We start from the raw sequence: 25664 nt of genomic DNA on the forward strand, positions 1-25664 counted from the left end.
GATCTGATCTACATTGTCTTAGAAGTTCTCACAGTGAAAGTACTAGGAAAATATCCACAGCTTAATTCGAATGACATCACATGTTTGACAAGGGGTCTTTATAAAGACTTAAAAAATCTTAAGCCAGGTAAAAAAGCTCGTTAGTTCCTTTGAATTTTTTAATTGCACATGTGGTTCATGTGTATTATAAAAGAGGCATAGACAATAGGGGCAAGGAGACAGAGACATTGCCTTCTCCTTTGCTAACAGTTACTGTGTGACCCACCAATGGCAAATCATTGTAAAACAAGATGACAGAAATAGAATTTTAAGGATCTCTTTTAGCTCTGAATGGTATAATTTTTAAATATTTCAAATATAAAATAATAATGTAATCCAAATTTGTTGTAGGGTCAGGATAAGGCTTAGGGTTTTGTGACCTCTAGGCTGCTGGAACATTTGAGTTTATAGGTCTTGGTAATACTTCAGAAAGAAGGTACCAGACACAAGTTGCCTTACCTAATGCAGACAACAAATCCTAAAATCAAATAGAAAATGGAACTCCTTCAGCTGAGTGAATAGGGGCAAAATATGAGGAAAGTAGGTATAGTCACCATACCTTTAGGATTAGATCAATAGATGCATGTAGCTCTTTATTTATGTATGTATAATTATTTTATCTATTTAATTTTAATGGTAATGTAAAATATATAAACTTTCTATATTCTTTGGTTAATGGCCATAGAATAGATGACAGTGTTTGTGTTATTATTTTGACTTGAATCAAATTGGGATTTATTAGTGCTGATTTAATAGTCACAAGATGTGTTTTTAATTTTTTAAACAATTTTTATGTTAGAGAGAGAGAGAGAGAGATGAGTGGAGGAGAGTGGAAGAGGGTGGGGGGAAAGAGAGAGACAGAGACAGAGACAGAGAGAGTGAATCTCAAACAGCCTCCATATTCAGCATGGGGCCTGACTCAGGGCTCAAGCCTACAATGCTGGGATCATGACCTGAGCTGAAATCAAGAGTTGGGTATTCAACTGACTGAGCCACCCAGACGCCCCATTTGTCACAAGATCTTGAGTGAAGACTTGAGATGAATTGTATACATGACAGAGGGCCAAACAACTATTCAACACAATGTGCAGATGACAGTTTTGCAAGAAATCAAACAGAGGAAAGTAAATGGGGAAATCAAAGCAGCCCGTGACACACTGAAAAAATAAGACACCAAAAGGAAAGGAAACTGCAATGACAATATTCGCCGCAGACTGTTTTGGGTTCAGCAAAACATCATCAGTTATTACATTGTTTTTTATGTGAATTTTATTAGAATTTTGACTTTCGTTTTCATTTGTATCTTCTTTTTGTATAAGAGGACCTGATTCAGAGTAGAGGTGATGCCAAGTTGGGGGTCATGTCAACGATGGAAAGGCTGTGAAAGTATGTTTTCAAGGTAGACAGAGTTGCTTGAGAATAATTTGAGGAAAAAGTGAACTTAGAATACTACTTATAGAAGAACAAAGTAGTTGCTTTGAGAGGAAAAAAAAAGTCTCTGAATTGAAGTCAGTTTGAAGATACTGGCAAGATTAAAATATTCTTTGCCACATTTATGTCATGCCTTTATTCTGGTTTCCTATTATAATAATTGAAATAGAATTTCAGATTAACTATTCACAACTTACGTATTAACAAAAAGTATGTTTGCATTCTTCATTTAGATGTTGCTGGTCAATATGTTTCTGAAAAGATATTCTTGGGGTGAGGTGGCCATGAAGATTTCCTACTCAGAACCCCCTTCAAATAAGTCTTCTGCAGGAAGGGTAGTTAACTGACAGCCTTAAACAGCCACTCTCTTTTAACGAATCAAAGTGGTCATCCAAGGCCATGCTTACCCTGTGCTCCACGCTGCCACAGAATGAGCACTAGAAGTACTATAGCTGGGCCTTCACCCTTGATCTGGGATTCCTGTTACAGGCAAGGGTCTAGAATGTAGCTAAGCTATTGCTGCCTTAGCTAGCATTCATTCTGTTTGGCCAAAGGGCCGGCGGGGACATTACACTAGCCCTCTCAGGCAAGCACAGGCCCTAGACAGCAGCTGGCAGAGTCATAAGAAGATGTAAGCCCTGGGGTGCCTGGGTGGCTCAGTCGGTTAAGTGTGTGACTTCAGTTCAGGTCATGATCTCATGGCTTGAGCGTTCCAGCCTGCGTTGGGCTCTGCTGACATCTCAGAGCCTGGAGCCTGCTTCAGATCCTGTGTCTCCTCTCTCTGCCCCTCTCCCAGTCATGCTCTCTCTCTCCCTCTCTCAAAAATAAATAAACATTAAAAAAATGGGGGAAAAAAGATGATGTAAGTCCTGATAAGGCCTCTGCAATGGCCACTGTGATCAAGTCTTCCCTGACTCTCAGCACTTTCCCTTTATATATCCCTTAGATAAGAGGCTTCTGTAATTTATCAACACCTGGCTCTTTTGGTTTGAATTGACTAATCCCAAAAGCACTCTACCCGTGGAACCACCTAAAAAAGGTTTGCACCAAGGTCCTGCTTCTCTGTCTACATTCTACTCTGAGCCATGCCAAGTACAGTAAAACCTTGGTTTGGGAGCATAATTCATTCCAGAAACATGCTTGTAATCCAAAACACTCGTATATCAAAGTGAATTTCAAGAACCATTGGCTCAGTTGTGATCATGTGATCTTCGGCATCACCTACTACTCAGATTGCAAGACATCGCTCATTTATCAAGTTAAAATTTATTAGAAATGTTTACTCGTCTTGCAGAACACTCGCAGAACAAGTTACTCACAATGCAAGGTTTTACTGTACTTCCTCCAGGGCCTGTGAGTAATAAACTTCTCTAGTTCAGTTCCTCTTGTGGCCTGTAGTTGAACCATGACTCACTATCCAGAACGTTTGCTCCACGTAGTAAAGATCAATTCTACAAATTCATAATATCAACTTTTGCCTAGCAGTTCTCATCTGCCTGGTCCACCCTTTCTCTGAACTGCGCTGTGGTCTCAAGCTTTCCCTACCTCATTCTTCCTTTAGTCCATTTCTCTCCTCAACAGCTCCAGACTGTCTCTGTGTTCCCTAGGCTTCCCCACCTACTCCTGCCCCTCCCTCCTCATCTTGCCTGCCCTTGCCTTCAGGCATCACTTGTATTTTTCCAATCTCCTCTTAGGCTCTGTTTCACAGAGGACACTAATTGACATAGGGGAGCAGCTACAATTTTTAAGTTCTTGAGTCTTCTATATTTCCTACAGGTATTTATTGGAGTCACATACTCATTTGTCATCAGAAGCTGCATGCCTATTTGTTCTATGTTTAAGCCATTTGTACTTTTAGTTCTGTTAGATTACTCCTTAGATTGAACCCTAATACAAATGGAAAAATATAACCCATTTATTCACAAGTCAACATATTAGAAATATTAAAAGATTATTTTTCTCTTTGCTTCCCTATCTAATTTAATATGAATTAGAAGCATAACCCTGAATAACTGAAATCATATATTCATCTTTGTAAAATTTTTGACAAACTAGATTAGAATTATGGAGTATGTGACACAACATAAAATCCTCCACTCTGGATATCAATAAAAATCTTAATAATATTGATACTATTTGCTTAATATTATTTATTGAGCTATTACTATGTACCAATTTCCATAATCTACATGAAGTAATTTATTTTCCTATAATTATGAGATTTATTATCGGGGGATGGGAGGGAGGGGAGGGTGGGTGATGGGTATTGAGGAGGGCACCTTTTGGGATGACCACTGGGTGTTGTATGGAAACCAATTTGACAATAAACTTCATATATTGAAAAAAAGATTTATTATATATATTATATATTTAATATATATATTATATAAGATTTATTCTATAGTTTTTTATGGTAACTGAAGGAGGGTAGCTTGCCTAGAAATGATTCTGATATGTTTTGTTTTTTCTTTACACGATTTTTTTTTAGGTATTGGAAAAAAATCTCTATATATTTGTTGAATAATGTCATTTAGATTATGTCTATGAGCACCAGCAATATGACCAAGTGATCAAACAAAAGGTATTATGGATAAGATTATGGTGTTTTGGAAGACATATTTTATTATTGGAGATAAATCCTTTCTGTATTTAAATCATGACCTCATATAGTCAATTACTGATTGTCTATACAGCTGAGTTTTTAAATGATAAGTAAGACCTCTGACATTAGCAAGCACCAGATTTAATAAACATTTTAAAACAGCAGCAAAAAAGAAAATAAAATCTATTACAACCCCAAAATGGAAAGTTTAAATGAAAGTATCATAAAAGCCTTGTTGATAAGTGATTTTTTTAATTTTAAATTAAACAAAAGGCAACAAAGTTACTAGCATATGAGTAATTTCGAAAATTTAGAAACTTTCTTTAAGTGTTTAATATTTTGTTTTCTTTAATATAATTTATTGTCAAGTTGGCTTCCATACAACACTCAGTGCTCATCCAAACAAGTGCCCTCCTCGATGCCCATCACCCACTTTCCCCTCTCCCTCACTCCCTATCAATCCTCAGTTTGTTGTCTGTATTTAAGAATCTCTTACGACTCTTAAAAACTGAGAACAAACTGAGGGTTGATGGGGGGTGGGAGGGAGGGGAGGGTGGGTGATGGGTATTGAGGAGGGCACCTTTTGGGATGAGCACTGGGTGTTGTATGGAAACCAATTTGACAATAAACTTATATATTGTAAAAAAAAAAAAAAAGAGTCTCTTATGGTTTGCCTCCCTCCCTCTCTGTTTGTAACTTTGTGGTTTTTTGTGTTTTTTTTTTTTTCCCCTTCCCTTCCCCCACGGTCGTCTGTTCATTTTCTCAAGATCCACATATGAGTGAAAACATATGGTATCAGTCTTTCTCTGAGTTATTTCCTTTAGCATAATACCCTCTAGGTCCATCCATGTTGCTGGAAAATGTTAAATATTTTATACTCTATACATTTATGAGTAAAGAAAGTTTGTGGAAGGGGACAGAAATCTTACCAAAAATGTACCATAAAACTTTTCTAAAACATAAGAAATTATAAATCTTTGAGCTAAATGATCTGTAGCTTTTCCAAAAATCCAAAATTACTAGAAAAGAAAATTGTCTCAATTTTCATTGTAACGTTTTTGTTTGAATATTTCATTTGAAGTCATGGCTTACAAAGGTTATAACAGACATTACCATTAATGGTATTTATCTCTAGGAATTAAGGAGAAGGCATGAGGAATATTTTCCCATTTCTTACATTTTTTTATAAAAAAGCTGACATTACCTTTATATTTTGAAAAAAGTGGAAATTATAACACCAAGCCACAAAATTTCTGAGTTCTCAGCATACTTATTTTTATTCCATTGGTTTTCTGAGATAAGTTTAGTGATTATATGTTAAATTACATATGTAACATCTATATATAGTACATAAAATTTATAAATAAATATATCAAAATATGTAGTAAATGAAACTGACAATGTGTTCAGTTTTTTAAATCTTCATAATTTTACAGCTCAGGAAAATGGCTCAGAAAACCACTTTAATTTTTCAAGTTCATATAAGTACTTGGTGATACAGCCAGGGTAGAGAGCCAGACTTTTGACTCAACCTAACTATTCAGACAAAAATGTTTTAATAGTGCATTCTAACACCAATATCCTATGTGGATGCTGAGGATATGAGAGTAAGAAAGGCAGATGCTGTCTTTGCCTTTGCAGGTAGATAATTAGAAGTCTTGCATAATATGAATAACAGGCACCAAGTGATTTGGAAATATGTAACAGGGGTTTTCTGATCTAGCTGGAGAGCTCAGGGGAGGCTTTCCTGCAAAAGTGGCACCTAGATTCAAGCATGAATGGTTTATTTTTCATATACACTTTTTTTTTTTTTAACTGACTTGTCCTATGCTGGGTAGTAGTTTGTAGTAACATGTTCAGCATGTTTCAAGCCATTATTCTCAGGCCTTACTTATCAGGTACTCAAAGTTCCCTTCACGACTGGTATTTATTACTGCAGTATTCAGGGAGTCATGTCTACCAATATGACTGGCCACATTTAAACTACAGTACTTGTTAACCAAAACAACACTCTTCTGAGTGGCCCTGGTTTTTCACCTGATTCATCTCTGATGCAAACTGGGTGTGTTTCTATAGGGCATCTCTTTTATCTCCACATAGAAAATTAATAAATTTAAATTTACAAATGTAATACAAAATTAAAAATTAACAAATACTTGAAACTCTTTCGGCTTGGAAGAGTAATTTTCTAATTACAACCAGAAAATAATCTTCCTCCGTGGAGCTGCCTGTGTACCTTGACCCACCATTTGCCTGCAACAGGTATTTAACAAATGAATGGTTAAAATCAATCAGGATTCTCAGTTACAAGCATAAGGATCCACTATGGCTAGTTTTAGCAGAAAAAAAAAAAATTCCTAAAGGATATTAATAGAAGGTCCAGAGACCCAGATCCAGAAGATATACAGTTAAGAACAATGTCAATGCCAACTACAGAGGCTTTTCTTCTCTAGACAGCACATCATTGCCGTCCTGGCTTAGCATCCACGACTTTTAGGACTACATGCTAGAAACTGTCACTCTGACATTCCTAACTAATCAAGTCTGTACCACCATGAAGGACATTTCCTGATAAAGGGCTCCCACCAAACATTGCTTGCTTCTAAAGCCAAGATTTGCATAGATGCCTTGATTAATAGAAACTGGTTCAGGTGCCAACCCTCTAGCCTCAAGGGAATCTGAAGATTAAAGTTTTCTGGGTTCTGCATTGGGAATGTGGAAAGTTATAAAAACAAGAGAAACATAAAGATACTGGGTAGCCATATATAGCAAAATTCCACATGTCCCACTATTGTGTAGGCTACAAAGTAAAAATATTCTCAGAGGAGTTTTTTTTTTAGAAGTGCCCCTATAATTTACATTTTAAATGAAGTCTAATCAAAAAGCAAAACCTATAAATACACATATGCACATCTATATGTACAAACATATTTATATACAAACAGTTATTTGAAGGTAGTGGGCACTAGTCAGGAGTATAATAAAGGTTTGTAATGAAAAGCCCACATTCAAAAGAAATTAATATAACAGTATTAAAATATTCTATGTTGTCAATATTAAGGATATATATATGGAGCAATTGCTAAATAATTTTAGTACACTTCGATTGATGGTATATTGCTGCCATAACATATTATCACAAACTTAGTGGCATTAGACAACATAAAATTATTTTATAGCTCTGGGTCTGAGGTCCAAAATTAGTCTTACTAGGCTAAAATAGGGCTGCATTCCTTTCTGGAGGTTTCAGGGGAAAATCTATTTCGTTAGTATTTGAAACTTGTACAATTTCCCCCATGTTCCTTGGCTGATACCCTCCTGCCTCCATCTTCAAAGCCAGCAACACTCCATCTGACGGTCCTATAGCCACATTTGCCTCTGACCACAGCCGGGAAAGGTCCTCCCTTTCATTTATTTATTTATTTATTTATTTATTTATTTATTTATTTATTTTGAGAGAGAAACTGTGTGCAGGTGCACGCACACGTGAGCAAGAGGAGAAGGGTCAGAGAGAGAAGGAGTGAGAGAGAATCCCAAGCAGGGTTTGCACTCAGGACAGAGCCTGACATGACACAGAGCTTCAACCCATGAACTGAGACATCATGACTTGAGCCAAAATCGAGTCAACCGCTTAACTGACTGAGCCACCCAGGTATCCCATATTCTCCCTTTTAAAGGACTTAAATTGATTATATTGGGCCAGATAATCCATGATAATCTCCCTGACTCAGGTCTTTAATTAACTAGCAGTATCTTTTTTGCCATGTAAGGTAACAGTCACAGATTTCTGGGGTTTGGAATTAGGTTGTGACTATCTTGGGGGAAAAAGGGCATTAGTATATCAACCTCAGGGTACATATTGTGCTTAACCTTTGAAGTTCAGCTATTTGGTGAAGATAAAAATGTAATTTGAAGATAGTAGAAAAAAATATATTAACTGTTAGTATGCCAATAAGTATTTAAAAATCCTCCCTTAAAAAACTGTATTACTAAAAATGTATAAAACTTGCCATAGACATCAAACAATCAACCTTCGATGGGATGGATCCTTAGGACAGGGTTTATAAATGGCTTCCCTATAATATTTGAAGTGACAGTTGTGATGATCCAAAATGTACCAATAACTTATATGTCCTGATAGCAGAAATAAAATGAATAGTAAGCAGTCCTATTACGTAGTTTCGTATATGTCACAAATGTATAAGCATTTTAAATATAAAATTATTCAAAATCACAATTTTAATGTTCTGATCTAGAACTGACAATAAAAGGCTGGCTCTACTTTGAATATTGTCAATATTGACAACTTTTGTTTTCTTTTTTAATGTTTATTTTTGAGAGAGAGAGAGAGAGAGAGAGGGAGAGAGAAAGAAAGAGCGTGAGCAGCGGAAGGCAGAGAGAGAGGGAGACACAGAATTTGAAGCAGGCTCCAGTCTCTGAGCTGTTAGCACAGAGCCCCACATGGGGCTCATGAACCGTGAGATCATGATCTGAGCTGAAGTTGGACACTCAACCAACTGAGCCACCCAGGAGCCCCAAGATTGACAACTTTTAGCTGTCAAAGATTTTCTACCTTTGGTTTGTTATCAAATTATCACAAATCACTGCAGTATGTGTATACCAGACATAAATGCAAAGGAGCAAATGAGGTTTTCTGATACTTCCTTTGTTCTTTATGAAGCAAAGCCTGAAGTTAAAGTGGTCAGCGTAGCCTGCATAGAGTCAAGAACTCTTATCAGAAAGGTAAGAATTAAAAGACACTTTGTCTTTTGTACCATTAGGTTGGGGAAGGTACATTAGCCTTCAAGGGTGTTCCTACTATGATGTAAAGTAACTTTTTGTATCATTCCTAGATTCTTCCAAGGCTGATTTCTCACTGCGCCATTGGGCCCACATAGGGCCTACCGTGACCTACTACAGTTTTAACATACATTTAACAATTTTTTTTTTGACCATTAAAACAGCCTTCTGTCACCTAAGGGGCACAATTTGCTATTTAAACTGTTTTAATACATTCTAACAAAACATTTCTTTTTGGGAATAGTATATCTGACTTCCAAAGATATCTTCTTTTTTCCTCCAAAATGAATAACTTCCGATTTGTGAGTCCTCAACAAAATTAATGATTTAACATATATTCATCCATGGTGGTGCAGAAAATGGTTCTACAGAAAATGGAAAACACTAATGTGTCTCCTGCTCTGTACACATCAATATGTTGCTCAGATAATAAGATTAGTTTTGACTTAGGTGGTTGGACTGCTTTAGAAAATCTATGTAGCGGATACATATTGTTAGGCACAAATATAACTTTTTGTCAAGAAATAATAAATGGAAATAAAGGATTTAAACATTCATCTGAGTAATGTAGAAAGGAAACACCAAAATAAACCTAAGCAAAGCAGAAGAAAAAGATTTATAAACTAAAAAGCAAATTAAGGACAATATTATAGAATTTACAAATGAATTGTTGACATAATTTTTAGCAAAAGGCAAACATTGTAAAAAACAAAATAACTAATGTGATCAAGAAACATAAAAAGTAAGGGAATATATTAAAATATGAAAACAATTAAATTTGCTTTAAGGATAATTTAGTTGAATATAACATAATATTTGATTATACAGTGTTCATTGGTTTAATAAAAACAAATCATTTTATTTTGGTTTAAAATTTTGGTTTTTTAACTTTTAGAATTTACATTGACAATGTAAAGGAAATGTTTTTATAAGATTCACTGCACCATAAAATGTAAGGAGAAGATCATCCAAATTGATGTTAAATACATGTGATTAAATTTCTATGTTTTAATGATAAAAGTAAATAGAATATAATTTAAAATGATTAATAGTTTACTTTAAACTACAGCCAACATTACTTTTATAGTTGAAACTTTAGAAACACTTACTAGAATTAAGTATTAGAGAAGCATGTCCTTTACCACAACTATAATTAAATACTTTTCTTAAAATTTTAGACATTGCAGATATGTGAGAAAAATAAAGTATCTATCAAACAATTACATTTCTAACTATAATTTGTCTTATTTTAGGATAGTAACTATTTTGTTACTTCCAACACAGCCTACTTAAAATTTAAAGGGAATATTAAGAATCTGCAGTAAGGTGACTGGCTATAAGATTAATATCCAAAGTGAAATAGCTTTTCAATATGCTATTGATAACCTATAGAAAATTAAAATGAATAATATTACATTCACAATGGCAATAAAAAAATACTTTAGGCAATAACTCTAAAAATGTGTAGATGTGTGTGATAAAATTTTAAAATACTGAATAATATTTTAATTTTAATAATTATAAATAAATAATGTGTTTAATATATAAAATATTTATATATTTAATATATAAAATAAATAATTTAATAAAATAAAAATATTTTAATAATAAAAATATGAAGAAAGTATGTTTTCTCATCTTAGAAGTTAAAATTCTAAGACTTTATCAATAAGGGTATATGTAAAATATGATATAAAACATGCCTATGAATAAAAATACACACACATATACACAGGTACTTTGACAAACTTATTCTCAGGTTCAAAGTTTGGAATGTAGAAAGGCAAAGATAATTCCAAATATTTGATAAAAATAGTTACTGAAAAGGGACATCCACTTTCCCCATACATCATATACATCATATAGCTATATACCATAGAGCTAAACTAATTAAATAAATACACTACTATACACTAAAATAATGACAAAATAGTCAATCAGAACAATAAGTGAAATAGAAAGCCCAGAAACATACTTACAAATATTTAAATATTTTATATATAAAGTTGTTATAGCTTAAATCAATAATATAATGTTTAATACATTCTTGGTAATAGGAACTGAAGAATGGAAAGAAATTAATGGTTAAATTTAAATGAGACAAACAAAATAAAAATACCCTAAAACATAAAGGTGAACACATATAATTTTGTAATATGATTGACATTATTTGTAAAAAGCAGAGGTAGCATACAAGCATACAATAAATGATTGGTAGATTAATATTTTATATATAAAAAGTTCTTAGAGATAAAATTTGAACATCCCAGGGAAAATTGATCAAATAAGATAAACCAGTAAGTCACAAAATTTGAATCATTTATGTTCAGTTAAACTATAAAAAATTTAAACTTTTGTATTCATAAATTCTTAACTCAAGTACGATACTATTTTTCATCTATCAAAGATACTTTTGAGTTAAAAACAGAACTATGTTATAAGCCAGCTGGGTTTTTAATAATAACCCCACTACTGGGTTTTTACCCAAAGAATACAAAAACATAATTCAGAGGGATACATGCACCCCTATGTTTATAGCAACATTATTTATAATAGTCAATATATGGAAGCAGCCCAAGTGTCCATCCATATATGCATGGATAAAGATGTGAGATATATATATATACATATATATATATATATATATATATACACACTGTGATACAAGGAGTAATATATATACAGTGGAATATTATATATATGTATATATATATATATATAATGGAATATTACTCAGCCATAAAAAACCAATGAAATCTTGGCATTTGCAACAACAGCATAGGTGAAATTAGAGAGTATAATGCTAAATGAAATAAGTGAGTCAGAGAAAGACAAATATATGATTTCACCCACATGTGGAACTTAAGGAACAAATAAGCAAAGGGAAAAACAATAAGAGAGGGAGGAAGAGAGAGAGGGAGAGAGAGAGACAGAGAGAGAAGGCAAGAAATAGCCTCTTAATTATAAAAACAACTTGATGGTTACCAGAGGGGAGGCAGGGTGAAGAGGTAAATGTGATAGGATTAAAAAGTGCACTTGTGATGGGCTCCGGGTGTTGTATGGAAGTGTTAAACTACTATATTGTACACCTGAAACTAATATAATACTATATGTTAACTAACTGTAATCAAAAGCTTAAATTAAAAAAAAATAGGGGGCGCCGGGGTGGCTTAGTCTGTTAAACGTCCGACTTAGGCCCAGGTCATGATCTCAGCCCAGCGTCAGGCTCTGTGCTGACAGCCCTGAGCCTGGAGCCTGCTTCAGATTCTGTCTCCCTCTCTCTCTGCCCCTCTCCCGCTCATGCTCTGCCTTTATCTTCCAAAAATAAATAAATGTTAAAAAAAAAATTTAAAAAAAGATACTTTCGATTTTGCCTTAAAAACATAGGGATTAAACTATATATTATAGTTAAGCTTAAACATTAGTTATTTGCTTCTTTGATGATTTTCAGTAAGTTATTTTTATTTTCCATGCTTTTGTTTTCTCATCTGAAAAATTAAGTGTTGTACCTTTACTTAATATATATGTTGTGAGGATTAAGTGAATTTGTTTCTGGAAAACATTTGGCCTGGTCTATGGTATAGATTTAACAGAAGATATGTTATAGAAACCATTTCACTTTTGTAATAGAATATTATGTACAGTTTTAAAAATCATGTTGGCATGAAAAAATGTTTATTATTTGTTGACAAGTGAAAAAATATTCAAACAGTAAATATGAACGTTTGTTTGGAGCTATGACAGTAGCTAGTACTGGACTAGCTCTCCCATTGAAAACTAAGTGATGAAAAATATAATTGGTGTGTGTTTTCAGATAATGGACAACAGAAGGGCAACACCATGATGCCCAAATAAAGAGGAACTTATGATTTGATCTTATGGATTATCCAGACCTCTGCAGGAAACAATTTCCTAACCATGGCACAAAAAACTGGGGTCCAAGGAGAATCCTACAAACTTAAGAGTAGCTGGAGCCTGGACAGGCCTCTAGATCGTAGAGATCTGTGGAGAGAGTCATCAGGAAGTTGTGTGAGGCTTGTCTTCAAGTCTGAGTCCAAGAGCAGGGCAACACTACATAAGGCTGAACAGAAAGTGGCCATTATAGGTTTGAGAACAGAACAGCACAGAGGTAGGACAATGCTGGGAGGGGTGCCTGGGTGACTCAGTCCGTTAAGCATTGGACTTCGGCTCGGCTCATGATCTCGAGGTCCGTGAGTTCGAGCCCCGCATTGGGCTCTGTGCTGACAGCTCAGACCTGGAGCCTGCTTCAGATTTTGTGTCCCCCTCTCTCTCTGTCCCATCCTGGTTATGCTGTGTCTCTGTCTCTCTCTCAAAAATAAGTAAACATTAAAATAAATAAATAAATAGTAAATAAATAAATAAATAAATAAATAATGCTGGGAGACCATAGGTCAGACACATGCAGAGTGGAGATATGGTTAACATATTCCACAATGACAAATCTGAATATACAGCTTGGAAACTGCAGAGGCTATTAATTGACAGTATGGACCATGGCCTAAAGCAAGGCCTAATATACCACTTCTCGAAAAATCTAAACTCCAATCCCAGCAAGATCTTCAGGGCTCTGAGCTCTTTCTATTAATACCTTTCCCTGCTCATCTCTTCCACTGGCTGTTCCTGAGTTATCCCTTCATAATAAACTGGTAATCTACTAAATAAAATGTCTCTGAGTTCGGCGAGCTGCTTTGACAAATTGATCAAACACAAGAAAGGGGTTGTTGGAGCCTCTGATCTTTTCTGGTAACTTTAAAAAAAACATTTTTATTTGAGAGAGAGAGTGAGTTTGAGCAGGGAAGAGGGGCGGAGGGAAAGAAGAGAGAGAGAAGAGCGAGAGAGAGAGAGAATCTTAAGCAGGCCCCACACATAGCTCAGAAATTGATGCAGGGCTCGATCTCATGACCATGAGATCATGACCTGAGCTGAAATCAAAGAGTCAGTCACTTAACTAAGCCACACAGGTGTCCCTGGAGCCTCTGATCTTTAGTTCGTCAGAAGCACAGATGACAATGTGGACTTGCGACTGGCATCTGAAGTTTATGTTATGGGCAGTTTGCAGGAATGGAGTCCTTATTCTGTGGGGTCTGGCACTATCTTAGGGTAGATTGTATCAGAATTGACTTAAATTGTAGAACACCCAGTTGGTGTCACAGAGCATTGCTTGGTGGTGTGTGGAACTCTCCTCCCCAAACACATGTTGTAAATGCTGCAGAATTCTTAACCTGCTTACTTAATATGGGTGCATTTCCTTTTGTGTAAATGACATCTTAATTTATTTCATTTTTATTTTTTTATTATTTTTATCATTTATCTGTTTTGGGAGAGAGAGAAAGAGAGAGAGACAGAGAGCGAGCAGGGGAAGGGCAGAGAAAGAGGGAGAAAGAAAATCCTAACTAAGCAGGCTCTGCTGTCTCAGCACAGAGCCCAACGTGGGACTCCATCCCACAAACCAGGAGATTATGGCCTGAGCCAAAATCAAGAGTTGAATTCTTAGGGTGCCTGAGTGGCTCAATTGGTTAAGCTTCCGACCTTGGCTCAGGTCATGATCTCACAGTTGGTGAGTTTGAACCCCACGTGGGGCTCTGTGCTGACAGCTCAGAGCCTGAAGCCTGCTTCGGTTTCTGTGTCTCCTTCTCTCCCTTCTCCCCCACACATGCTCTGTCTCTATCTCTCCCCAAAATAAATAAACATTAAAAAAAAAAGAATTGAATGCTTAACTGACTAACTCAGGCGCCCCATTATTATTATTTTTTTAGTAGGCATATCACAATACCTGTTTTTGTAAGTGTAAAATAAACTGAGAATCCATTTATTAAAAAGTTAAGAGATTAGGGGTGCCTGGGCGACTCATTCAGTTAAGCTTCTGACTCTTGATTTCGGTTCAAATCACAATCTCACAGTTCATGGGATTGGGCCCCATATCAGTCTCTTTGCTGACAGCTTGGAGACTGCTTGGGATTCTCTCTCTCTGCCTCTCTCTCTCTCTCTCTGCCCCTCCCTCACTCCCTCTTTCTTCTTAAAATAAATAAATAAATTTTAAAAATTAACATTATAACTTATGGTGGTATTGTGGATTATTATTTTTTTTTATTTTGCCACCTTCTTAGGGGATTTTTTTCAATTTTCTCCATAAAATACGTATATGAGTTATTATTAGATAACAATAACTTATTGATACATTGACAGGATGTATTAATATATTTTAAAATAATATATTTTTTAAAATTTAGCTAAGTATAGAGTGAAGACAAATTTCAACTACTTGGTAGATTGTGCATTGCAATATGAAGGGAGATATGCTTGGAAAATCATTTGAAATTTCTGAAGACTATAATTCAGGTTTTGCTTGGAGTTTATTGGAGTAATTTATTAAGTTTGAAAAGCATGTTTCCTAGAAAATTAGGTAAAAGAATGTAAAAGCAAATTCACAGAAAAAAATAGCAGCTCTTGATGACTAACTTCTGAACATTGAAGATGGAGAATAATTTAAAAGAATTCAGATTTGCAAATATGATTACTCGAAGAATAGTAATATCATAATGACATCTGAAAAAAGTCATCTGAATTTAAGGCAGGGTGGATGGTTTGTGACTATTGGCTACCAGACTGGGAATTAATTATATTAACACATATAATTATATCAGTGTATAGGATTCTATTTGCATATATTAATAAATATTTATTTAAATAATCTTTGCTGGAATCAGGTAGAAAAAAAGCTCTCATATCCTAGAATTAGAATCTAAAACTGAGACTAACGGATTACCGAATTGCTCACCATCATTAAACAGTGAGTTTAGGTTAATAGAAAACGTCTTCTTTTTTCATAATAACTTTCTACCATGTAAGATGCATGAGGGCAGAGATTTTGTCTTCTTCACCCAGTACCAGAAGAATATCAGGAATACAGGCATGCTCTGAATATATATTAAATGAAGGAGTGCCTCAACTCAAGTGAATTCCGTCACCAAAACACCACACATATTAAATAGCATAATTATATTAAACAATAATAAATGATATAGCATATACTGGAGAACATGGGTTGCACAGTTAAGGCAGAATGATAGCCCTCAACAAATAAGAGCATAGAAGGAATTTCATTTTACCCTCGTATCATACCATCCTTCTGTGACCCCTCTTACTCTGCCTGAACTCTCCATTCCCTCCTTTCTCCTAATTCCCAGAAGACCAAGGAAGACTAGGTCTAGTAAGGATTTAAGGCTAGATAGAAACCACTTTCCTAGGTGGAAGCAGAGTTGGGTTTTCTTTTCTTTTCCATTTCTATAGAACACTCACTGTTACTCCCTATTTTGTGAGAAATTTTGTCTTTACATGTCAGACTAGCCTTTTAGTGTACATAGAAATAAATCTCTAAAAAATTAGGCGATTCTTCATAGAATGTGGGAGGGTGTTTTAATCTGCAATTACTCTATTACATCTCTCAATGTCAGTTTTCCACGAGGCATCTGTTCAATTTTGAACACATACACAGCATCACCGCAGTGTCAAAGAGTGTCTTTGTCACAGCTGGTATCCCAGTGGAGCTATTAATTTCTTTTGAAATCATGTTCCTTTTGTGACATAAGCAGAACATAAATAAGTGTGTTGGAAGAAATTATTTTCATGATTTTTAATATGCCTCCTATTTTCATGATAAGAGCCATGATCAAACATGTTCTCACTTGGTAAACCAGCTAGATAGATCATCTATAATCTTTCAGATGCAAAAATCTAAGCAATATTTAAAAGTCATGAACACCCACTTCAGGATGGATACTGCATAAGGTTACTCTCATTTTCATGTGAAGTCCAAGTGTTGTAACAATTATGGCTCATTATGCTGTCAGAGACGGACCTGTATTCAGTAACTATTTCCAACTCAAGACAGACTGTGTTGTTGCCAATAGGCTTTTCAATAACCTGTGACAAACCAGCCTGCAGAGGTTAGGATTTAGCCACTATGCTATCATCATTTTGTCTCAGTTCCTAAATCATCTGGCTTTTTTTTTTTTTTTTGCAAAGATCACAGATAAACCCCTTGTTCTTGCTCATTCTTGAAGAGTTCTCAGTTCTCAGTGTAATAAACATGATTGTCTAGTGATTACATTCTTCATATTACTTATGACTTTCATCTGGCACAGTCTATAAAGGGAAGGGAAAAGGCAATCCAAATGGAATACACTACTTTTAACTTAACTTCGAGGGAGGAAGCAGGAGGTCTTTCATTTAAAATATTTCATTCATTTCCTGGCTGTGTACCTGTCCTTTGCTGGCCATTTCGTATGACCTTGTCCAGGCAGGTTACTCTGAGAACTGCTCCTCTCCTATACTGTGATCAAACAGGCACCGAATCATCAATTCATATGCTTCTGACAAAAGCATAATAAATATGCTGTTTTAGAAATACAAATAAAATGATTGGATGATTATTATTTTTGATCTGTCATATGAGGATTTAAATTTAAGATTGTAAATTAAACTTATAGCTAAACTTCTTTGCTTAAAACTGCATTCCTTTTCTCTAATTTAAAAACAGAATGCCCTAAAAAGTTTAAGAGCAATGGCCCATTTTCGGATGTCGGGAGGTTAAAAAGAAAAGAATCAACAAAGTGTTTAGATTATTGGTATTCAAATGGAGTGTACTTGTTCCCAATCCTGAAAATGGCACTCAGACAAGAAAGAAAAAGATGAGTGTTTCCCTTCATTTGCCCCTGCTCTCTGATAGAAATATTTTATGTTTGGGGATCTAAAGGGATCTCTTGAGTCGAGTTAATTGAGATGTGAGAAAAGTGTATAAAAAGATAACTACAGCCCTTCAAATGAACCAAGCCACAAAATCACTATCTTTAGCATTAGAACTATAACTGCATTCTGTTTATAATAATAATTATGACAGTGGTGATGTTAATGAAGGAGGAGGAGGGGGAGATTGAGAAGCAAAAGCTGCATTGTGAACATTATTTTATAACTTGATAATGTCATTTTTTAATGATCTCTTCAGTGGAAATGTAGAAAGAACAATCTTGTCTTTGAAATTTGTTTGGTTGAAGAGGCATAGCACTACTGTGTGGAGAGATGTCTACGCACGTGCGTATATTTACGTATATCTACGCATGTGTGTTAGGAATACATTTATGCATATAGGTTCATTATGTACGTGCACATATATACATATATGCCTACACATATACATATTTAATCCTTTTATACCTAGGCTTGAACATAGTAGTGCTCTTGTCTTCAAAAAGGCTAAGATCTCCTTGGGAATAAAAGGGAAATAAGATTGAACCATTGGATACTATCTCATGCACAAATCAAAGAAATACCAACGTCGCAGCCAAAACCTTCTGATGGCAAACATCGATACTTTGGTCATGCAAAATTTTCTTGCTTTAAGAATCCACATTGTTGATTACTTATCAAAATGAGGATGAATATTGGGGTAATTGAAGTTAATTTACTGGCTCATAAATTTTAATGCATTTGATGACACATAAGGCCCTAGCTAGCACAATAACCCAATCAGATTTTTTTTCTAGGCAAAAAGCACTTCACATATTTGTAAACGGCTGAGATACCTGTATCAATAAAACAACATCTTTGGTAATACAGAACTCACAAATTGTACATATTTTAGTTTTCTTATTCTTATGCATTTTATATTATGTTCGACTGTAACCTTCTTACCATGTTCTTACTTCAAAAATGCTATGAGAACTTAATACTTTGTATAAAATGAGTCTCAAAAAATGCCAACCCCCATATCTGTGACCTAAAGTTTCAATACTAATGATCCATACTCTTGGCATTAAATTTTGACCCGTATTAAAAGTTGCTGTGCTTAGGAGAGATGATATGTTTAACTTTATCAGTCATTCATACTCAGGATGAAACAGTTCATCATGGTCTGTCCTGAGGATCTATAAATAGGAGATAGGAGAGCAAAAGTACTGCATAGTCCTGAGTGCCTGAGAACTGAGAGAAGGCCACCAGAGGGGAGGGGCATGGGCACAGAAAACGAACTTTGTTTATTTCACTGTTATTTAGTCCCTGCTGCAAAGCAAGAAAGGACACTGATTTACTCTTTAAACTAGACAAACCAGCATTATGTACTGAGGCACGTGGACATTATTGACAGTGTCTGGTTGACATTTTAGTGTCTTTCTCTGACATTTGTCTCTGTTCAGCTTGAGAAGGTATCATTATCTTCCTTGTTTTTCCCCACCCTCAGTCCCTACCCCATTCCACAAAGCTTGGTGAAATAAAAGAATCTTTACTTGAGATTTTCTTGACTCTGGATTCCTTAAGAATAGTGCCATGCAAGTGAAAGTCCAATTCCTGTAAGTGGCGTTAGGTTTATGGTGTAATTTATTTATTTATTCATTTGCCAGATAATAGAGGAAGAGCTGGTGGAGCTGAGGTCAAATCAACATATACATAAGATATGTGATTTTAGAGCTGGAGACAGCTTCACAGACATGGCTTGACTGTCATTGACTATAGAACTGTCATCCCCATCATGCTTAGGCATATTAAGTGGCACGACACTTTAGCAGGGCATGTCAATTCAGTGAAGAGTGATGAAGTAAGCTACGTGCATGCTAATCTGGAAAGTGTTAGGAAACTGCTTTGGAACCTATGATTCCAGGTTGAGAAATGACAATGTCCAGTTTGTTGTCATAACAAGGAAAAAGGGAGCATTGTTCATAAAATGGCAAGCCCTAGGTGGAGATTTTTGACTTTTTGCTCTTTGGTGTATTATTAGGTGGGAACCAAAACAAGTGGAATTTAAGAATACAGACATGCAAATCTCACCCAGAGCCAAAAAAAAAAAAAAAAAAAAAAAAAAAAAAAAAGGCATTCAGACTATATCTGAGAGACATATTCGTCTAGAATTCAAGATATCAAGAAAAATGACAAGATTCCAAAATTAAGTTCTATAATAATTAGTAGTAAACAATAGAAGTCAGCAAGAGCAAGGCAAATGTAGAAAAAATATATCTATGTATATAAGACTTTTATTCTCTTTGCCCTTTAGAAATAAAGACCATTTATTTCTCTCAGGAAATAATTTTTTAAAATTAAAAAAAAATTTTTTAATGTTTCTTTATTATTGAGAGACAGAGAGACACAGAGCGTGAGCAGGGGAGGAGTAGAGAGAGGGGGAGACACAGAATCCAAAGCAAGCTCCAGGCTCTGAGCTGTCAGCACAGAGCCTGACACGGGGCTCGAACCCACAAACTGTGAGATCATGACCTGAGCCGAAGTTGGTTGCCTAACCAACTGAGCCATCCAGCTGCCCCAGGAAATAAAATTTTAAAAGCCATACTTATGGGGTGCCTGGGTGGTTCAGTCAGTTAAGCGTCCAACTTCAGCTCAGGTCATGATCTCGTGGTTCGTGATTTCAAGCCCCGTGTCAGGCGCTGTGCTGACAGCTAAGAGCCTGGAGCCTACTTCAGATTCTGTGCCTCCCTCTCTCTCTGCACCTCCCCTACTTGTGCTCTCTCTCTCTCAAAAATAAATAAATAAAAAATATTAAAAGAATAAAATATAAAAGCCATACTTAATAGCCATATCTTTTAAATTGTGACTTTTGAAAAAGAGGACACAGTTGTTCCTGGGAACTTCATAGCCCACTTATAGCACAAACTGATTTATAACATTGCCTTATTTATACAGGTAAGTATTCAAAATAGATTCGGAGACAAAAATATAATACCATTCAGAGATGGAATTTGAACGCAGATTCAGCAATGCACGACCAGTTGGAAGATACTTTTGTCTCCCACTTGGGGAAGTTTGCTTACTAGGATGATATAAATGTAAAGATTTAGGCAAGTCAACTGAATATATTTTTGCACTTAAAAGTATACATTTTATTATGAATCCTCCAGTTGACTATACATTGTAATATACATTGACTTTTGATAGGTCACATTGTTTTCCTAGCAAATTCATCATTTACCCTTAATGATTTTTCTTTACTTCATTTTATAAAGAAATGGTCAATTAAAAACTATTATTTTTGAATTACATTTTTTATTGACATATTGCGAGTCTTAGATTTTAAGCCAGGTCTTGGGCAACAAATCAAGTGACTTTGATCAAAGTCTTTGGAAAATGTAATGTTTTAAGGACACATTTAATTGGATCACAGTTTGAAGTGGTAGCAAAGTGAGTTTGCCCTTTGTCATAACGTACCTAGGAATCCTGATCTATATTCCTGATTGCTATTGATTTTTCTAGATTTCATTATAAAATCAATAACTGTTGTACAGGGTAAAATAGTTTACAAGGGTTGCAACATACTGTGGACTTCTGAAAACATACTGAGCTCGGTGAAGCCACCCAGGCAGCCAATTAGGAGAAAACATCTATTAGGTAAAAACAGGGCAGTCCCATTGACTGCTATTGATTTTCTTAGCCCTGTGAAAAGACAATCAATTAGATAAAGAAGGCTAATGTTACAGCTGCAATTTAATAACCCCTAAAAAAAGAAGGAGGGCTATTGATTCCTGACATGGAATGTTGAGGCTTATTGAAATATACTGAACTTCACCTGTCTTTTAATCAGGCCTGCAGAGATGAGAGGAAGCCTGCCTTTCTAGACTTGTGGTATAGAATCCCAATTATTACAGAGCCTTGATGATGCCAGACCTAAGAGATGCAAATGAATCAGAACTTTAGAAGAAACACAAGCCCAGATTGAATACTAAATCATGGAAGCTATTGACAGAAACTGTCTTGGTGAAGGTTGTTTCTTTTTCCATACAGAGCTCACCAGAGTACCACCTGTCATTTTCAAAAGCAAAGTCAGTTTTGCCAACCAGCCGTGAATGACAAATAAAGCTTTATACGAAACACAAGGGCATATTATGTGCTATTGTGAGTTCTGCTAAGTGCTAATTTATCTGGCTTGTTCTCTTCAGCAAACATAGGCACAGACACATGAAATAATCCATCTAATTATGTAGCTATTTAGGAGAAAAACAAAGCAAGGTGTTTTGTGTGTTGCCAAAGGTACATGATACAAGAAAGTTTTCACAAAACCTAATGTAGTTAATGAAAATAAATGAAATGCTGTAAGCTGTAACAATTTTAGAACAAATAAACTTTCTCTAGTTTTGGGTTTGGGGAGTCCCAGCTGCTTTTCATAAATAGATGAGTACTTTCATTCATTTTTTTTTATAGTCCCTAATTGGAAATGGCTAATAGGCCTTGTCCCTTTTCAAGTATAAAATCTGGCCTAAAATACCTCATATAGATATTTTCTTTATGCTTTTCTTTTCTATTGCATGTATTTGATCCTTTCTCCCTCATTATATATATGCCTTTTTACCAGCAGACAGCTGCCATTCACAATAATTGCCAGGGCAGTCAATTATACTTTAAATAGACCTACTTGAGGACAAATGGTGCTCTAAATTGTACTAAAGGCATACCATACACAAAGGCTATGTCATTTCTAGTATCTGAAATATTCTAAATATTCCTGAGCGGCGATATAGTTTATATATCTAACTCCAGCATGTCAGACGCTTTCTCCAAAATATTTCCAGAATACGAGTGTCCTATTCTGTGAGCCATTACTTAATTACTTAAATTTCTATTTATAAGCAGAAAAATATATTGTGCTAATTCCCCCATGTGTATTTAGATAGCATAAATCAGCATTGTAAGGAATCTATTTTGCTGATAGTATTTTTCTCTGCTAGAAGCCATATGAATTCAATATGCATGCATGCTTCTAATCGTTAACATGGATGTTTAAAATGTGTTCCTCAAAGGACAGATTTTTCCGTAGGAATTACACATTTGTAAAATAACTTTATTGATTTGGGCAAAAATTAGATTTTGGAATTTAAGATAACAATCAAAAGTGGGTAAATATGCGCTTTATTGCAATTATTCTTTACGCGTAATAGTGTTAATTTTATAACACAAGTTATATAACACAGTGTCACAAGTAAGGACATGTTTCTGTTTGTAACATCATAACACTGGCATGATAATCAACACATTATTGATTGGCAGAAGGACTGTAGTCCACAAAAATTTGAAATGCAATGTTTATAGAAAAATCACAGTAATAATCTTTTGTAGAATCAAAATGTCAGGATATGAAAACATTTATCTCACTGAAACATTAAAAGGTAATTTATTCGGATCTTGGAATGTTACACCAAAATGTCCATTTTATTTCACTTTTTTTTTTCAGTTGCAAAAGATTGTATGTGGGTCATTTATTTTCAAATGTGTGTCTTGCTGTTAAGCATATATTACATTTTTATTTTCATAGGTATCTGGCATAAAATGTCATGCTTCTTGGGTATCTTAGATGTATGTGTTCTGAATTGTATTTTGACCCTGAAGGTTTAAGATAGCTCTCTCACTATTAGATTGGCATAAGTGGAAAAAAATACATATACAGCATAAGTAAAATCTGGGTTATAAGGGATAAGGATCTATCAAAAGGAGAGTATTGAAAGTGCATATTTAAACATCAGGGAATGAGCTTTGTGACACTTACACCTCTATTAGAGATATCGAAGTAACAGTTAGCTGTCCGACATGCAATAGAAGAGTCCTTCACTCAGACATTTTCCCTCCTTTCACTAAGACTGCAAAAATAAAAACTTCACTTTCAAGCATATGGTTAGCCTTAGCGACAAGGTCAAGTTATATTTTCAAATCCTTAAAAAATGGTTTATGAATGAGTGAGAGCAAACAAATTAACTAAAAAGATTTTTAGTGGGGGTTGTGTGGGACACTGGTCAACCTCTGGCCCCCCTGCTTCCTAACTGTGCAATTCCAGGGAAATTACTTAAACTCCCTGCCCTCATGTTCTCCCCAAACCCCAGTTTTCTTATTTGTAAAATGGGGGAAATTGTCATTTATTTCTTAAGATTGTTGTGCAGATTCAATAAATAATAAAATCATTTAAAGGAATGTGATTGAAGAAAAGTTATTATCACTATGATTATTATAATTGTGATTATATTATTTTATCAGTAGTATGCTAAAACATTTGACCTGAAGACATTTTTTTAAAATCTCACTTTGAAATCTCAATCTCATTTGAATTGGACTGTGAGTTTTGATAAATTATAGCTACCTACAAATGCAATCTGTAAAAAAAGTTTTATAAACTGATTAGAGTTAATAGTACAGCCACTTAGAACTTTAATTTATGGATTCACTTTGTTTTTATTCCTTTATCCAACTGGCACAAAACAATGTACATCTTAAAGCAAAAAAAATGGGATAAATTTTTATGAATGGGTATGCAAATACCCTCCCCTCCACGTGTGTGTGTGTGTGTGTGTGTGTGTGTGTGCGCGCGCGTGTGTGTGTTTGCGTGTGTAGGTCTTTGGGTGTTTTTGATGTGCAATGAATGAGTTCAATTTGTTTGCTCTGAATCAGCATACTCTTTGAAATGAAACAGAATTTATAGTTTACTATAAATTTCATCTAGTGAAAAACTTGAACTGGAGTTGATGAGCCTGTTCTAATTCTGGTTTGATTATAGAATAATTTGGGCAAATGGAGGTAAATCTCTCAACTTTTATGTGCCTCATACTATGCACATCACATGACTAACGTAAAATTTGTTTCCATTACAAAAATTGTAAGACTTATGGTTCCATATCAATAGATAAAGACTCTTAGAATGGTCAACATAAGAATTTTAAACATGCACGTTCACTTTGGGAATGGTACTTTCCTCAGCTCCTGCTATTTTGACTTAAAGAGATACTAGGTCAATTGGGGGTTCACAACAGGGGATGATTTTTGACCACAGGAGGAATTTGGCAACATCTGGACACATTTTGATCATCATAATTAAGGAACAGGGGCTCCTGGAATCTAGTGGTAAGAGGCTAAAAGGCTGCTAAATATCTAACAGGGCATTTAACCACAACGAAGTATCCAGACCAAAACTGCATTAGTGCTTCTGTTGAGAAATCCTGGCTGGGGTGTATGGCCTTCGCTTTCATTGTCTTAGTCATCATTGGACATGTATATGTGCAGGACACCAAAGACATTGACTCCAAAGTATTTATAGATATTAATTTCTTTATTACTGAGACAATGGAAAGTTAAATATTGTCTTCAGAATACCATAATTCCTTTTGGGAACGGAACCTTTCCTTGCCTCTCCATGGACCTTGTATGAGAATCCAGAAGTACAGGTTCCAGGAATTATTGTGTTAATTTTTTTCCTTACCACATTAACCAAAAAGCATGAGAAAAGTCAGTGAGCAAGGAAATTTACTAACACATTATCTATAATTAGTAAGGGTTTTGTTGTAGAAACAGAATTTCCATTAAAATATCTTCACCTTGGTCTTTATAGAATTTCCATCACCTTCAAAATTCATACTCATGCCATAAACATTACTTTTTCCTTGCTATAACAAATGCCTGCATTACAGAACAAAGAACTACAAAATTATGTATACAGATCTGAGTTCAAAACCCTTTTGCAGATATGGAAAAGAAAACAAATGTTTGAAAGAATCCCATTTCCCTCATCCTAAGAATGTTAGCATTTTGTTCTTTTGTTGTTAATTTTATAAGTAATGTACTTCCAGACCAACAGGCTGACAGGCTAAATGCTGAGTCTCATCAAACTTTACAGCTAAACTCTAAAGCATGTCACTTCAAAGCTTCCTTCTGTTCTCTCCTCCCTTTATAGTGACACAGGATCTTGATCAGTCACTTCACTGGAAAAATTTAAGGTGGATAACCATATTAGTGGGAGTCA

This window comes from Herpailurus yagouaroundi, unplaced genomic scaffold (assembly GCF_014898765.1).
Source record: "Herpailurus yagouaroundi ecotype Mexico unplaced genomic scaffold, PumYag 29, whole genome shotgun sequence".
Taxonomy (NCBI): domain Eukaryota; kingdom Metazoa; phylum Chordata; class Mammalia; order Carnivora; family Felidae; genus Herpailurus; species Herpailurus yagouaroundi.